Genomic DNA, 17,989 nt, shown 5'->3' with positions numbered 1-17,989 from the left:
AGTTCTCCTGTTGTTTGTAGGTTTTCCACTTGTCTCTTTTATTTCCTGTAATTTTTTCCTTTTGTTTGGTTTTATGTGATTTCTTCAGTTTGATCTTCCAACCATTCCATTGACTTTTCCTTTTCTATTATCATATTTTTATTTCCCAAGAATTCACTTTTTTGCTCTAATTATTCTATTTTTATGGACTCCTATTCTTTTTTAACCCCAGCTTTACTGAAATATAGTTGACATATACCATTGTTTAAGTTTATGGTGTACAACACGTTGATTTGATACATGTATGTATTGTGAAATGATTACTGCCATAGCATTAGCTAATGACTCTATAATGTCACATAATTACTATTTCTTTTTTTTTTTTTAAAGATGTTATTTTTCCTTCTTCTCCCCAAAGCCCCTCAGTACATAGTTGTATATTTTAGTTGTGGGTCGTTTTGGTTGTGGCACGTAGGATGCCATCTCAGCATGGCTTGATGAGTGGTGCTAGGTCCATGCCCAGGATTCGAACTGGTGAAACTCTGGGCTGCCGAACCAGAGTGCACGAACTTAACCACTCGGCCACAGGGCTAGCCCCACCATTTCTTTTTTTGTGGTGAGAACATTTAAGATCTACTCTCTCAGCAACTTTCAAGTATATAATATAGAATTATGTGTTAACTATAGTTACCATGTTATACATTAGGTCTTCAGAATTTATTCATCTTATAACTGGAGGTTTGTACCCTTTGACCAACATCTCCCTGTTTCCCCAACCCCTATTCCTTGGTGACCACCACTCTACTCTCTGTTTCTGTGAGTTCAGCTTTTTTTAGATTTTACATAAGTGAGATTGTATAGTATTTGTGTTTCTTTGCCTGGCTTGTTTCACTTAGCGTAATGCACTCAAGGTCCATCCATGTTGTTACAAATGGCAGGATTTCCTTCTTTCTCATGGCTGAATAATATTTCATTGTATAAATATACACGTTTTCTTTATCCATTCATCTGTTGATGGACACTTAGGTTGTTCCCATGTCCTGGCTGTTGTGAATAATTCTGCCATGAACATGGGGTGCAGATGCCTTTTCGAGATAGTGATTCATTTCCTACAGATATATTCCCAGAAGGGGGATTGCTGGATCGTGTGGTAGTTCTATTATTAATTTTTGGAGGACTCTGCATACTTTTTTCCATAATGACTGTACCAATTTACATTCCCACCAGTAGTGCACAAGGGTTTTCTTTTCTCCACACCCTTACCAACACTTATCTCTCATCTTTTTCATAATAGCCATTCTCACAGGTGTGAGGTGATATCTCATTGTGGTTTTGATTTGCATTTCCCTGGTAATGATGTTGAGCACCTTTTCATGTACCTATTGGCATAGTGTCTTATTTTATGAATGCAATATCTTCTCTCCTCTCTAAGGATATTAAGTTTTTATCTCCCTTCCCCACTCTGTTTCCTCTAAATTAGTTTTTAAAAATCTACCATTCGTTTTAGTCCCTTCCTTTCATAGTAGAGGCTTTCCTCCAAAGTCTTCTTGGCTGCCTGTGTACTCATGTTTAAAGCTGATTGTGGAAGCTCTGTCTGTGTGGCGGACATGTCCTCTTTTGCCTTTGCCTTAGGATCCTCTGCCTGGGCCGCTGCCTTGGGGGAACCCTTGCTCTCAGTGTCTTGAGGTTTTTTCTCTTGGGCTGGTCAGATTCCTCAGAGGACACTGTTTTCAGCTCCAGCTGAGGGAGCTGAGTGGATGGAGGATGGTTGGAGGGTGTTCAGTTTTAGTGTATGAACTCACACTGAAGGGCCGTTCTCCTGTGTGTCTCTCGTCATGCAGATTAGAGACCCTGTCTCTGTTTTACTCTCTCCAGAGTGTAAACCCCCAGCCTTTGGGGGATTGAGCAATCATCTGAGGGAGGGAAATCTGCTTCTGAGGCTTCACCCTTCTGTTTCAAGGCCCACCCCACCCCAACTCCCAGAGCTACTGGTACCATCAATTTTTGGTGGAGATTTTGGGGGGTTTTTAGGTGTGAATCAGCTTGCTTCTCAGCTTTCCTCATGACTTGCTTAGGATTCAACTCTCTGTTAGGTTAGGTACCACTGGTTCTTTTGATTCTAGCTCCCAAATCTTCTTAACTCCTTTTCCTTCTCCTTGTTTCTAGGGGTGTGTACTAAAAGAAAAAGCCCATCACTGTCAATGTAATGTGTTTTCAGGTGAGAGTAGAGGTGAGCTGTGAGTTTAGCCTGTCTGTTTAATCAGGACGGAATAATGTGATTACGATAAGTGAAATGTAAAGAGATAGAAAAAGGCCTCAGGTGGTCATCATGATTCCACGTTGTGTGTCAGCTCTGACCTTCAGTCGGATTGGGCGGTGTGTGTCGTGTCCGCGGGCCCTGGCCGTAGCTGCCGGTTGGTGTTCTGTGGTGGTGGACCGTGCTGCAATTAGTTGGACTGAAAGTTAAATTTGGAAAAGTTATTTAAACTCTTCTGCTGCAATGCAGGTTGACAGCCTGAATTAAAATAAAATGGTTAGTTTAGAAACCCTAAAAACACTGTTGGTTTCAACCCAAAGAGCTTGAATTTTCTCCTTAAATCTGTCACTGACTATATTAGCATTTTAAACATTCTGTTTTCTCAATACCGTGTATACCTCAACCAAATGTCACAAAGCAAATTTAGGAATTACAACTCGTTTCTATTCTATTGTACTTTTAAAATGCAAACTCTATGATGTCATCTTTCATTCTAAGACCTTTTTCTTCATCAGGGAATTGATAACATAGCATCTTAAGCGACTTTTAACGAAACTTTTTTTTGGTAAATATTTTTCTCCTCTTCAAAAGCAGAGTGTTCTTGCTTATCTCGGAACCTCTTTTGTTGTTAGAATTCTGTAGGTAATTTGCTTTCCCTCCATTGTTTTATTTTGAAAAACAAACTCCACAGAAAGGTGGAAAGGATAGTTAAATGAACATGGTGTATGCCCTTCACCTAGATTCACTGATTGTTAACATTGTGGTGCTTTTGTGCTCAGTCTCAGTATTTTAAATTTTTACTGAACCGTTAAAAATTGTTTACACAGCGTGATATTTCCCCAGATAATTAAGTATGCCTGTCTTCAGAATGAGGACATTCTCTTACATATTCACGATACCATTTTCATCCCTAAGAAACATTCTATGAAACCATCTGATATATAATAGGTATTCTTCCCTGATTTTCCCCAAACTTTAGCGCTCGGCTCTCCTCCACTCTCCAGTACCCAAAGATCCAAGTAAGGGTCATATGTTGTATTTGGCTGGTATTTATCTTCAGTCTCATTTATTCTAGAAAAGCCCACTCCTCACCAGTTGCCTTATAGAACGTCCCACAACCTGGACTTTTCTTCATATTTCCTCATGATTGGATTCAGGTTAAACATTTTTGGCAAAAATGTTACTGAAGTGATGGTGCATGTTTCTGATTGCATCGTGTCAGGAGGCACATGTCAGTGTCTCCTGTTAATGGTGATATTAAATCTGATTCCTTAATCAAGGTGGTATCTGCTAGATCTCTCCATGGTAAAAGTTGTAAAAGTTCCCTTTTTGGTTGTCTTTCTCTTGTAATTAGTGTGTTATCTGTTACTAATTCATGCATATCCTGTCCCAAATAGCCGTCTACCCAGTGATTAGTATCCCTTGATCCTTGCTTGATTCAGTTAGTTAATTGTGAAAGTGGTGATTGATTCGTTCTCATTTATTAGCTCTCATTTTTCTCTAAGGAAGAACCTTCCTTCGTCCTCCCTTTTCTTTTTTTAAATATCACTGTTGACTCATGGATTCTTTTTTTATTTAATGTGTTAGAATCCAATAGTATTGCTATTCTTTTTTTTTAAAGAAGGAACTTTTTTTTAAGATTGGCACCTGAGCTAACGTCTGTTGCCAGTCTTCTTCTTTTTTTCTTCTTCTCCCCAGAGTCCCCCAGTGCATAGTTGTATATTCTAGTTGTAGGTCCTTCTGGTTGTGCTTTGTGGGACGCCACCTCAGCATGGCCTGATGAGTGGTGCCATGTCCGAGCCCAGGATCCGAACCGGTGAAACCCTGGCTGCCAAAGCAGAGTGCATGAATGTAACCACTCGGCAACAGGGCCGGCCCCAAGTGTTGCTGTTCTTTTTGATGCTTAAATTGTCCCAAGTTTGGCTAGTGGGAGCCCCTTGAAGCTGACTTCCATGTTTTCACCATGTTCTTATTAATCTTTAAGCATTTCTTTTCTTTCTGGCACAACAAGATGTTTCAGGCTCACCTGGTACTTTCCCTGCCCCGGATCTGGAATCAGTTATTTCTCTAAGGAGTCCTAGTTTATTTCAGTGGGGGTTCATATCCAGAAATCAGGATCTGGGCCTAGATGTGCTTATTGCCCTTATTCCGTTAAAAGGGCTGCTTCTAGGCCCTTTTAATGAAAATAGCTGGGAAATAGATAGCTATTTTTAAAATCATAGGTTTATTACTGATATTCCCTATTCAAATATTATATCACAGGGTTCTTCTTTACCTTCTCCCTTTCTGTCTCCCTGGTTCCCAACAACAATGTATTTTCCTAATTTCTCTCTCCTACAGTATATACAAAATAGTTTCTCTGTTACTACCCCTGTATCCTTACCAGTCTTGTTTTGTTTCAAGATACAGAGATTTGCTGGAAAAGGAGCGAAGGAGAAAGGATTTAGTGTCAGGATATGCAGCGGCCTGAATCTAAGGCAGCTTTTGGCATTGGCTGTTTCTGTCCACCTGCCCTCTTGGCCTTGATTGGCGTTGCTTTTTCATTTCGGGTGCCTCTGCTTCTCATCTCGCTTTCAGCCTTCTCAAGTTTGGAGGAATTTATTAGGTTATTATTCACCCTCTAGTAGCATTCCCGTTGGGCAGCTCCTGATCAGAGTACCTTTGGTACTGTTGGCCAAGGGCAGGGCAGTGGGATTTCTTTTGTTGAAAGCATCTGGCTGCTTTCCTTGTTTGAGGTTTCATGGATGAGTACAAACTGGTTTTCCTTTTTCTTAATATGGTTGTGGATTCTTTCACCCCAAACTGTGGTGAATGGTGTGTGTTAAGCCCATGAATAATTTAGAGAATAAGGTAGGAAAACGTATTTAGTTTCCAGCTTGCCAGCCAGCAAACTATAGTCTGTTTTTGAACAAATGAAAGTCAGTACACAGGGCAGACATATGTGGTTAATGATGACGTAGTCTTAGAGGGGGCCCCAGAGGAGGAAGAGGCGTGTCTTCTCTCTCGATTTCTGAATGGGAAGAGAAAGTAAGTGCCCACAGTGTGTAAACTTGATGTTTTGAGAATAGTGGTTTTCATCTGCTGTGGGTGTTAGTGACTGAGAATTAACCAGAGAATTTGTAGAACATAGCATAAAGTGCTAATAAGAATATAAGCTTTAAATTTTACAGACTTAAATTCCAAATTTTGCTTGGCTCATGCAGTCTGAGCCTCAGTTTTCTCTTTTGTAAAATGGGCATCATAACACCTACTGTGTCCCGTGATAGTAACGATAAGTGAGAAATGAGAGAGGATTGGACAAAAAATATATATATATATATTTTTTTAAAGATTTTATTTTTTCCTTTTTCTCCCCAAAGCCCCCCAGTACATAGTTGTATATTCTTCGTTGTGGGTCCTTCTAGTTGTGGCATGTGGGACGCTACCTTAGCGTGGTTTGATGAGCAGTGCCATGTCCGCGCCCAGGATTCGAACCAACGAAACACTGGGCCGCTTGCAGCGGAGCGCGCGAACTTAACCACTGGGCCTCGGGGCCAGCCCCCCCCAAAAAATATTTTTAACTTTACTTTCTGGCAAGTCAGAAATCCTAGCTCTGGAGAAATAATGAAAAAGTCCCCAGTGTTAGCAAGTGAAAATCTGGCTAGGGAGAGTAACAGAAAGACAGTCTCCAAGAAGTGTGATGGGAACAGCTATGCATGAAGAGAGATGAGGGCATCTCTAGCTGGAGGTGGACCGCTGGGACTCTGTGTGGTAGAGGCTGGAGCCTCATACCTCGTGAGGTCAGGCTAGGAAGAATTCCTGCTCCCACTAGTGACACTAAGTGATTCCATGCTCCATATAGGAACTCGAGGGGCTCAGAGGTGGAAGGGGCAACTCCCCTGGTTCCCCCGTGGAGATAACATTTATAAAGTTTTCTTGTCTAGTCTGTAATTTCCTTCTAAAATGTGTTGAATGTGCTCATAAGTGGCAAGTTCTGATCTAGATAGTAGGGTGAAGTGGTAACCCATGTAAAGTGGGATTATCCTTCTCCTTAATGAAGTAATTGGAGTTTGTTGTGCCCAGCAGTCCTCACAGAAGGTTTTACTGTGTTTATGAATATTTGTAAATAAGTGCAGTATTCCACATGGGAGCACTATGTTACTGTGTTCCAGAGTGACACATGCCACAACATGGATGGACCCTGGGGACCTTATGCTAAGTGACATAAGCCAGTCACAAAAAGACAAATTCTGTATGATCCCATTTATAATATGTGGAATCTAGAGTAGTCAAGTTCATAAAAGCAGAAAGTAGAGTGATGGTTACCAGGGACGGCGTGTAGAAGGCAGCAAGGGAGGAGGACTTGTTTAATAGATACTTAGTACCAATGAAGCGTACACTTAAAAATGGTTAAGATGCTAAATTTTATGTTATACATTTTTCACCACATTAAAAAATATTAAATAAGCACAGTATTTTAAAAGATACACTTTGTATAATAGAGGGGTGTGTGTGTGTGTGTGTGTGTGTGTGTGTGTGTATGGATAAATATTTAAAAATTAGTGTAGACTTGGATGTATTTCACATTGTGCTATTTAAACAGTATTTCTGCTAAGACTAAAAATGATACAGTCTTTGTGCAGGACAAAACACACATTCATATCGACTCTGAAATTTCACTTTCAAGAATTTATTATAAGGGAAAGATAAGTATGCGCAAAGGTTTAACAAGGGTACTGGTTACAGCACTGTTTATAATAATAATGAAAAGTTGGAAGCAATTATTGTCGCTCAGTACTGGGGAAGTGGTTCAGCAGGTTATGGTGCATCCATCATTTCACTGGAATGGAGATTGCAGGAATATATCTCGGCATTGAAAAGTATCTTGACTGTTAATGCTTGAAAAAATGCAGGTTCCAAGTATAAATGACAGAACTCAGTTTTCTTGACTCTGTGTATTAACCGTGGTCACTATAACAGAGGGTTTCTCTTGATTCTGCAAGTTATCCTAGCCGTTTTTTCAAAAACTGGGTACCAACTAATAGAAGTGTGTCTTACACAATTAAGTATTTCATAAGCTTTTATTCCTCAAAATATTTCATGAGAAGAACTTAATAGAGCATTTTTCTTATAACTGTCGTAATTAAATTTAAAAGTTCAGTGTCTGATTTTTAAGAGATTGTGTGTTTCATGAAAGTTGTGTCTTTGTTCTTTCCTAATATTCATTTTATCAAGTTTTAAGTTATTGAACGATTCCAAGTTAGGATCTCTTAATAACCATGCTTCTCCTTCTTCTTCCTTTTTTTAAAAGTCTGGCGTTTGTTTCGTCATTAATAATTCCCAAATATGATGATGAAGAAATATTGTGGGTAATCGGGATGCTTCTCTGTAAGCTTTGATTTTAATTCTGAAGTGATGGAAGTCTGATGTTATCTTTTGTGGTGTGTGTTACAGTGTTTCATATTTTTCAGTGCTAACCCTGGCGAGAATTGCAGCCTGTCTTAGATAATGAAGTGCTTTAGCCCGTAAAATACCTCAAGCTATTTTGTATCATTTGTACAGTGTCTAGGAATGCAAAACATTTAGTCTAGTTTGTTTTAGAGATCCTGAACTTCTCAGTCAAGTCTCGGTTTAAATGGCCTTGATTAAATTACTTTATCTCTCCGGGCATCCATTTACTCTTCTGAAATAAAGGCAGGGATGATAATAGACACATGTTTAATTTTCATAAACAGAATATTATTCATTCCAGGCTCATTTACCTTAGGCGAGTTTTACCATACATGCCCAGATGCAGAGTCCCTTCTCCCATCTCATGCTCTGATAATTTGAACATTCTTGTGCCTCAGGTCCTCATTTGTAAAATGGGAACAGTAAGTGTATCTACTTCATAGGATTATTGTGAGATGAAATGAGTTATTGCATGTAAATTTCTTGGAACAGTGCATGGCACATAGTAACTCAATAATGCAAAGAATGTTACTGTTATTAGTTTAGAGTCTGTGATAGCGGTTTATAACTTAAAACTTTTAATGTTTCAATAAATAAGAACTTACAAATTGGCAGATATTTTTTACTATACTATAAATCATGATTTCAAGGAAATTGCATTTTGCTTAGTGATCAGCCTAGATTCTGTTTTTCCAGGGAACTAACATCCGATTAGTAGTAGGCTAAGATCAGAAGAAGCAGAATATTCCTAATAATCAGGATTCTCTCTTACCTTGGAGTTGAGAATTTATGCTGTTTTCTCTTGAATATTCTGATATCCATAAAGTCTTCCTGGATCCATTTTCTCAGCCTTTTGTGGGCATGGAAAGTGCTGTCTGATCTGCTAGTGCATGGATTTAAAAAAGGAAGCACATGGCCCATATTCAGGCGATGAGTGATTTTCTGTCCCATCACTGATGGACCCTTGGTATTGGTGCATAGGATGCTTGGTTATTCTTAGGTATAGCTTGGGTTAAAAATGTACCATCAGTGGGTTGCCAGGAGCATGATATCGGGGGAAGGAGTGAGCAGGTCTCTGGCTCTTGTTCCTGACTGATCAAGAACTCAAAATTGGAACAAGGTCAGGAAAGATTAGTGTTAAATTCTGAAGAGTTGGGTCTTACTACCTGCTCGTAGAGCAAACACACATTTGTCAAATGCGAGGGATCACTAAGAAATGGGATGAGCCTGAAAGTTCTAAGGACTACATCTTGTCATAATCCCAGTCTTGGAGGCAGGGGAACGGTTCTGTCCTGGAAGCAGCTCTTGTTTTGTTTCATTTTTACGAAATTGAAGACCCACATACTCTTATTTTAACTCCTGTCTGACAGCACTGAGGTAAGTGCTAAGGATGTACTAGATGATTCCTCAGAGTTAACTGTAATACAATGATAGCGTTATAGGAAGATAATGTGATGTGTGAATATAGACAGATGAAGGGGCCTACAGCTGCTCAGCTTCCTTCACGTGTAAGGAAACGGGGTTAAGAACAAAATAAAAAATAAGGAGCTACTGGACAGTAGGCCCCCAGATCTGTAATCCTTTATTATATTCCTACCTCAGTTCTGCACAATGATACCCTGGACAATTTTGTTTTATCTTTATCCTGATTTATGGTATTGCTTAGGGGAGACAGAGATAAATGAAAGGCTCCCGATTCCTTGGAATCCAAGTACTACTAGATTTATTCAGTCTGTGCTTTTATATCCACAGAATAAATTTGCAGCAGTGAAATAATGGAGCCAAGGAATATGCGTATTTAAATTTTGTTAGACTTTCTTTTGCATTTTTTAACATTCCTTGTAATACCTAACATGATGAACGGAATAAATGTTGATGGTTTCACTGTTCGCTTGTGGGGGAAATGCCTCTTCCCCATTCCCACCATTTTGCTCATGTGGTGGAGGTTCCATTAGCGTAGCACCTAGGCCTCCCGGACCCTCTCAGGGGAGTAGAGGTGACTTGGTGTGATGGGTGTTTGAAATGAGAAGGCGGGCATATGTGGCCCAGCACTTTTTCCCCTGTCTCTTATGAACAAGCTGCCCATATAGCTTAGCTCCTTCCACCATGAGGTAAGTTTTACAGGAACAGGCTCTCCCACCCCGAGAGTACCACACTGCCTGTGACGGGGAGGCTAAGTCAGCGAAGCAGCTTCAAAATACGTGAGTATGAGTGATGCTGGCAGGGATGCAGTTGCACAGAGTTAACAGTGCCTCCAGAATCGTTTCGAGGATCTCTCTTTGCCGAAGAGGGTGGGATGCGTCTTTATTTTGGTGAACTGTTTATTCTTCCTAGCACAGCTCAGCTGTAGCCTCTTACCTCTAGTTCTTTCTCTCTTTCCTTCAAGAGGAAATTGTGTTACATCTTTTTTCCTCAGTACTCATCACACTGTACTATTGTAGCTGTTTGTATCTTGCTTTCCCAAGAATCTGTATGCTCCTTGAGGTCAGGGATTGTATCTCATCTTTGTATAATTTTTAGCTCAGAGGAAAGTAAATGATGGTTTCTGGGTGTTACAGTTTGTGAGCGAACTGAATTCAGCTATCATTGATACAGTATTACAGAATAGTTAATGAACAGTGTAAGTGTTGAAAAGCTAAATGAATATACCAGATTCAAATAAAAGTTCAAGATGGTAGTAGAAGGGTCACCAAACTGATCCATGGCTAATGATTAAATGAATGTCTTCACAGTTCTTTGTTGCGGGACTTCAGAGGATGGCTGAGGCAATCAGGGAAGCTTTGCCCCAGAGAGTGAACTTGGTTTGGTTTTAAGATATGGATAATCCAAGCAACAAATTATGTTGGTATCATGTATTATGATACGATGTGATGAGGACTCTTTGCCTCTGTGATATTCTTTCCCCAAACCTACAACCCCAATCTAATCATGGAAAAAACATCAGACAAACCTAGATTGAGGGATAGCCTACAGAATATCTGACCACTACTCCTCAAAACAGTCAGGGTAATGAAAAACAAGAAAACACTGAGAAATTATCACAGACCAGAGGAGACAAGGAGACATAATGACCGAATACAATATGGCCCCTGGATTGGATCCTGGAAGAGAAGAAGGACATTAGTAGAAAAACTGGTGAAATCCAAATAAAGTCTAAAGTTTAGTTAATAATATTGTACTAGTGTTGGTTGCTTAGTTTGGACAAAGGTACCCATGCTAATGTAAGATGTTAGTGTTAGGGGAAACTGAGTTAATTATATGTGGGAACTCTGTGTATTATCTTAGTAACTTTTCTATCTATCTAAAATTATTCCAAATAAAGATATATTTATGGGGTGGGATGGGGCCGGCTGGCTGGAACATTGTGAGTGGGAAATATAAGGCTTTTTCACAGGATGTTGGATAAACCAGTCTGCTGTGACAGAACATTCCAGTAGAGCCTAGAAGGCTGGAAAGGTAAATTGGGTTGTATTGAAGAGGTATGTGAATGTTGGGTTAAGTAGTTTGGTCTCAATTCAGTAGGTTATGGGTAACCATTGAAAGTTTTGAGCAGGGGAATCAAGATCAGAGAGAAATTCTAGAAAGATTAATCTAGAATAGAGGTTGGAAATTGGAGCTCACAGGGTAAATCTAGACAGTTGGTATGTTTTGTCTCATGTACTGTAGTAAAATTTTTAAACCAGTATTTTAAAGTTGGGAAATTCCATTTAAAAATTCAGAGTTCGGGCTCCTCTTGAAAAAGCTGGCAGTCTGGTAAGACTGGGCGCACATCTTCAAATAGCAGCAAGTGGCTGGAGCTGAGTGGAAGACGGCCCCCTTAAGAAGGCTCACGCATCCTGATATTCACCGTTGTTCCCCACGTTGCCTGTTACGTTGTGCTTACTACACTTGACCTGAGTCATTGACATTGTCTGACTATCTCCTGCGTATGTTTGAATTTAGGATCCTTGATTGGGAGGTAGGTAGACTGTAGGCTTTTGTGGTATTTGTAAAAGTAAGAAAAAGGGACCCAAATCTGGGTGTTTGTAGAGAAAATGAAAAAAGTACATGTATAGGGGATAGTTATACAAGAGACAGGGAGAAAGAAGAATTAAATAAATCTAGTGACCCAGTCATTTATACAAGGGTCTCAAAAAATAAAAGAATACAAAGATAACTGTATCAGTGATGTGTTGCTGTATAACAGATTACCCAAAAGCATAGTAGCTTAAAACATCAACTATTTACTATCCCATACAGTTTCTGAGGGTCGAGAAGCTAGGAATAGCCTAGCTGGGTGCTTCTGGCTCAGGGTCCCCCAGTAGGTGGCAGACAAGCTGTTGCGGACATCTCAAGACTCAACTGGGGAAGGAGAAGCTGCTTCCAGGCCCTCTCACCTGCTCCTTGGCAGGCCTCACTTCCTAGCTTGCATTGGCTGGAAGCCAGAACATGCTTACATCATAGCAGCTTGCTCTCCCCAGAGCCAGCGATCCAAGAGCAAGGGAGAGAGTGGGCCCCCAAGAGGAGGATTGTCGTTCACAACCTAATCTTAGAAGTGACGTATTTCTGCCATATGTGATGGGTCACGCAAACAACCCTAGTACAGTGTGAGACGAGACTATCTATGGGTGTGAATAACGGAAGGTGGCGATTATTGGGGGTCATCCTGAAGGCTGATTACCACAATGACTCTGAGGGACCAAAGTATTTGTGGCAGCAGCCTTTCTGAGGGATCCAGCTCCTGCGTGAAATGTGACTTTCCAGCACCCAGCAATAAAATTACTTGTCATTCTAATTGTTCTGTTCTGCTAAATGACCCTGACTCTGACTGCTTACTTTTGATTTGCTCATAAATTTAGAATACAAATAATTAGGAGTTTTAAAGATCATATTGTTGGTTCCCTTAATTTTGTAGTTTTTTAGAATGAGGCTACTAAAAGGTGACGACTTGATTAGAGTCCCGTCACTAGTCAGTTTCAGGTCAGGGAATAGACTGAAGGTGCCTGACTTCCAGAGGGCTTGTATTTGCAAGGCAGCGTCTTACCCGTGCTTTTCTAGCATAGAGTATCCTTACAGTAAAAATGTCACTTTAAGGAACTTATTCGCATGATTCAGCTAATAAATAACATGTACTTTTATTATTTTCCATCATGTGAAATAATTCAGATGTTACATTGAAAATTTGCTCTGTATTTTTCAATGTATAAATTAGACATTTAATTTCACTGAATGATAAAGTGCTTATGTAACATTTTTATGGCTTAAAAAATAGTCTAAAATTATACCTGCTTTAAAAGTTGAGATTTTGATAGGTCAGCGTTCTTCACATTGCTCAATCTTAATGTTTAAAATAGCCTGGACCCCACATGGTAGGGTGTCGCTCTTCACTACTGCCATTGCCCTTTCCCTTTCAGACTGCGTTTTGTTAATAATGCTGGTATATTTTATTTTCTCAGTGGAGTATTCGCACTATGATAAGTCACTGTTCCAGTGTCTTACAAGCCAGAGCCAAGTCTGGTGACTCTTAGATGCTGTCTTGCTATGAGCTTTTTCTCCAGTTTTTAAGCAGAGATTAAAGGTCAGGCGCTCCCTAAATTGGTAGGTAAAATTTTGCATTCACGTGCATGTACCGTGTGCATTCAGGAGAAAGCCCACAGGTTTTACCAGATTCTTGTAGGAACCTGTGATCCAAAACTGCGCATGACTCCTAGTGTTTGATACAGTTTTATCCTGTAGTTGTGATTAATTTTGCTCTAATGTATGTTTGTGTTCATGGCAAGTAGTGTACAGATATTTCTAATTTTTTGCATAGGAAAATGGAGTCTCAGCATTTTGTCCATAAATACTCAAAACCAAAACATATACCTGAATATTTTGACCCAGGGCTTTTTTACTTAGTTGATGATTTTTATACATTTAGAATCGTTAGAAATAGTAATTTTTGTGGTTTAATGTTTTACAAACATTTTAATTCTCTGCATTCAATACAGGAAATTATAGTGTCTCCTTAAGTGACACCGCATTCTTTAACTATTACATTACAGCCAGAGCCAGAATGTCAGTTGGACAACTGCTCTTTGCAGACGATTTTAGTCACATACCAGTGTGAGGATTAGCATTCACCTAAATTGGGGGGCCCTGTGTAAAAGAATTTATGAACTTCCAAAGTAAGACCCAGTTTCTTAGGTAATGTTTGTGATTCTCTTCCCTTCTGAAGCGAGTCTCTTATCCGACAGGAATGTAAAGATATCTCCTGATAACTGTATGGTCAGAGTTATTTTAAAAGATAAGTTATTCTGGGATGTGGTAGCTCTAAGACTGTGCATCTATTGTCCAGAAGAGAGACTTTTAAAAATAGAGCTTTCCCTTTTTCCAAGTCCTGCCTTATCCCTTGGTAATTTAGACTTCTGGCTGGTTCTTTCTTTGTTTGCACTTTTAAAGGCAGCGGGTTTCACTCTGAGTCACATTTTAAAGCAGTACCCTTCCTGAGAGTCACATTTTAAGGGTGTAGCAGAAACTAGTCTGGGGAAAATTCTAGTTCATCTTTTCAAACCCTTAGGATTTTGCGGGACTCAAATAAATGGAGCATGGCAGAATTATGTCCTATCAATAGGGGACCTGAGCCCCCAGCTCAAGGCAGATCTGTGGAATACAATACGGCGTCACACGCTCTGGGTTTTAATTTACCAGTGGGGTTTGAAATTAGGAGCAGTTAGGATCTTTTCTTAAATTAGGCTGATTTCCAGCTTAACCACTAAGTTATGTTTATTGAGTCACTGCCTTTGACAGCTTGGATGCAACCTATAGTACAAACATTATGTCATACTTGATGGTGTAACACCATGACCATGAGGCCTTGGAGGCAAACCGTCCAGGTGTTGAAGTCCTGGCTATGCTGTTTTTAAGCTGGAGCCTTTTGTTATTTAACTTCTCTGTGCCTCAGTTTCTTTACTGAATTTGTGGTTTCCTGGTTACTATTGTATCATTAAACTCCTTTATCTGCTTTTAAGTAGCATAATGTGGCGGCAGACTGATGAAATCATCACACACAGGCCTGTAAAATTGTCATTGGAGTAGATGCGATGAAGGGCGGGTTCATGGAGCACTGAGAGGATGTCATGGGGTTTGATGGAAGGAGGTCAGTGAAGGAATACTGAGAAGGAACTCTTTAGGTTAAATTTTTGGTATAGTTATATTGCTTTCCTTACACATGGTTTTTGATATTTTATTCTACTTTTAGTATCCTTTTTGTATGTGTCATCTTAACTCAGTTTTGGAAGTGGGCAGGTTATGGATAATAAAGTAAAGACAGAATGAGCATTTTGAGGACGGGAATATATTTTTTTGTTATGAGACTTTCAGAACAGTTTTGGGTTTGCAGAAAAATCGTTCATAAAATACAGAGTTCATGTATACTCCTTCTCCTTCACGGTTTTCCTTATTATTAAATGAACATTCTGCATGAGTGTGGTACGCTGGTTATAATTGATGAACCAATATTGATAGAGTATTATTAACTAGAATCCACGGTTTACATTAGGGGTTTGTACACTTCTATGGGTTTTGACAAATGTGTAGTGTCTTATATCTGCCGTTACAGTATCACACAGATGAATTTCACTGCCCTAAAAATCCTCTGTGCTCCATCTCTTTATCCTTCTTTTCCTCCCTCCCCAAAACCCCTGGAAACCACCAATCTTTTTGCTGTCTCTATGGTTTTGCCTTTTCCAGAATGTCCCATAGTTGGAATCATACAATATGCAATCTTTTCAGACTGGCTTCTTTTACTTAGCAATATGCTACTAAGATTTCTCCATATCTTCTCATGGCTTGATAGCTCATATTTTCTTATTGCTGAGTAATACTCCATTGTCTGGATGTACCACAGTTTGTTTCTCCACTCACCTTTTGAAGGACATCTTGATCGCTTGCAATTTTTGTCAATTGTGAGTAAAGCTGCTATAAACATTCATGTGCAGCTTGTTGTGTGGACCTAAGTTTTCAGTTGTTTTGAATAAATACTTAGGAGTGTGATTAATGGATTGTGTGGTGAGACTCTCTTTAGCTTTGTAAGAAACTGCTAGGTTGTCTCCCAGAGTGGCTGTACCATTTTGCATTTCTGTCAACAATGTATGAGAATTTCCATTTCTCCACATCCTTGCCAGCATTTGGTGTTGTCAGATGTTTTAGATTTTAGCCATTCTAATAGGTGTTTGGTGGTATTTTATTGTTGTTTTGCAATTTTGCAAATTGCAATTTGCAATACCCTAGGGACATATGATGTGGAGCATCTTTTCGTATGCTTGTTTGCCATTTGTATATCTCCTTGGGTGAGGTGTCTGTACAGATCTTTTGCCCACTTTTCAAGAGTTGTTTTAAGAGTTCTTTGTATATTTTGGATAATAGTCTCTTTTCAGATATGTGTTTTGCAAAGATCTTCTCTCAGTCTCTGGCTTCTCTTTTCGTTCTCTTAACAGTGTTTTGCAGAGCAGAAGTTTTTAATTTTAATGAAGTCCAACTTACCACTTTTCTCTTTTGTGGTTTGTGTTTGTGGTGTTGTATTTAAAAAGTCATCATCAAATCCAAGGTTACCTAGATTTTCTCCTGTATTATCTTCTAGAAATTTTACAGTTTTAACATTGTACATGTAGGTCTGTGATTTATTTTGAGTTAATTTTTGTGAAAGGTCTGTGCCTAGATTCATTTTTTTGCATGTGAATGTCCAGTTGTTCCAGCACCATTTGTTGAAAAGATTATCCTTTCTCTGTTGAATTGCCTTTGCTTCTCTGTCAAAGATCAGTTGACTAAATTTGTGTTGGTCTATTTCTGGGCTCTCTATTCTGTGCCATTGATCTATTTGTCTCTTCTTTTGCCAATACCATGCTGTCTTGATTACTGAAGCTTTATAGTAAGACCTGAAGTTGGGTAGTATTGGTCCTTTGACTTTGTTATTCTTCAGCATTGTGTGGGTTGTTCTGGGTTGGGATAATTTTTTATATCTCAAGAATAAGCACTTGGTAAATATTCTATGTTGAGAATCTCTTTTCAACATTGCAGCGATAGTGATCTTTAAAACACATCAGATCCTTTATTCTTCTGCCCCAAATCTCCAATGGCTTCCCATTTCAGTGAGTCTGATCGAAGATCCTTGAAATGACTCGCATGGTCCTCCAGCACCTGACTCTTCTGCTGCCTCTCAAACCTCATCTCTTAACACTCTCCCTGCCTCTTCCTTTTAGATGCAATGGCCTCCTTGATCTTGCTTGGACACACCAGGAACGCTCCATCAAAGGGCCTTAGCAATGGCTGTCGCCTCTGCCTTGAATGTCTTTCTCCAAGATATCTGCATGGCTGACTCCTTCGTCTCTTTCAAGTCTTACTCAAGTGCCACCTTCCCACTGAGGACTCTGATCATTTTATCTGAAATCCCAGCTTCCCTCCCATCTCCTTCAATCTTGACGCTCTCCATCTCTCTTGTCCTGCTCTATGCCTTTTCATAGCTATCATCACTTTTAACATCCTATATACTTATTTGTTATGTTTATTGTTATTGCTTATCATCTCTCTCTTTCTGCTAGAATTTAATTTTGAATGGTCGGGCTCTTTGTTTTGTTGAGTAATGTGTCTTCAACTTATAAAACATAGTAGGTTTTCAATAAATATTAATTTTCAAAAATGACTGCTAGGGCATTAGATATGTGAAAGGATGCTGGGTGCCAATTCATTTGACCTTACCTGATCCTTAAACTCAGGACCTTCTAAGATGAAGTCAAAATTATAACCAAACCAAGATAACATTTGAGAAAATTTTTTGATTTCTGACAAGGTGCAGCTGCTTGTGGTGATAGTAATAGGATTTCCTTACTGTGTTATTTATGGGTAGCTTAAGGGCATCAGCCAAGTCAAAATAGAAGAAAAACCACTGACTCATTAGAGTTTTTAAAATACAAGTTGTCAGCTTGTGTTTCTCAGTTAAGAGAATCAGGATTTCCCTGTATAATCAGGACTATTAATGATGCTGCAACAATTGCAGAGAAAGGCGTTTTGTGTCTGAGATGAGAGACTGCAGGTGTAGAAAACCAGCAATGCTGTCTTCCTAAACAACATGACAGCCAGGATTTCAAAGCCAGATCTGTTTTACCACCTTTGTATCTCAGTACTTGGCCTGGTTGGTACCTGGTATGTAATAGATTCTCAATAAGTGTGTGTTGAAAGAATGAATATTATAAGAGACAATGCATTGTCAGTTAATCACAGTGACATTCATGATCTGGAAATGTCATGAAACATGGGGGCGATTATATCCATGTACTTTCATTTTATAGGAAAATGATTTTCTTACTT

General features: G+C 39.3%; 1 protein-coding gene across 34 annotated transcripts in view; it reads left to right on the top strand.

The window, feature by feature from the left end:
- Positions 1-17,989, top strand: part of DST (dystonin) — a 440,189-nt gene that overhangs the window by 141,793 nt on the left and 280,407 nt on the right. The window contains exon 1 of one of the 34 annotated variants that reach the window (XM_070245724.1): positions 13,013-13,243. The exons of 32 other annotated variants lie outside the window; for them this stretch is intronic. The gene's annotated coding sequence lies outside the window, so the exon portion shown is untranslated. Of the gene's footprint in view, positions 1-13,012; positions 13,244-17,989 lie in introns of those variants that run through there. One more of the 34 variants, XM_070245721.1, reaches the window with a different exon arrangement.

This window comes from Equus caballus, chromosome 20 (genome assembly GCF_041296265.1).
Source record: "Equus caballus isolate H_3958 breed thoroughbred chromosome 20, TB-T2T, whole genome shotgun sequence".
Lineage (NCBI taxonomy): Eukaryota > Metazoa > Chordata > Mammalia > Perissodactyla > Equidae > Equus > Equus caballus.
Note: the sequence above shows the minus strand (reverse complement) of the source record. Positions and strands in the feature narration are given on the sequence as shown.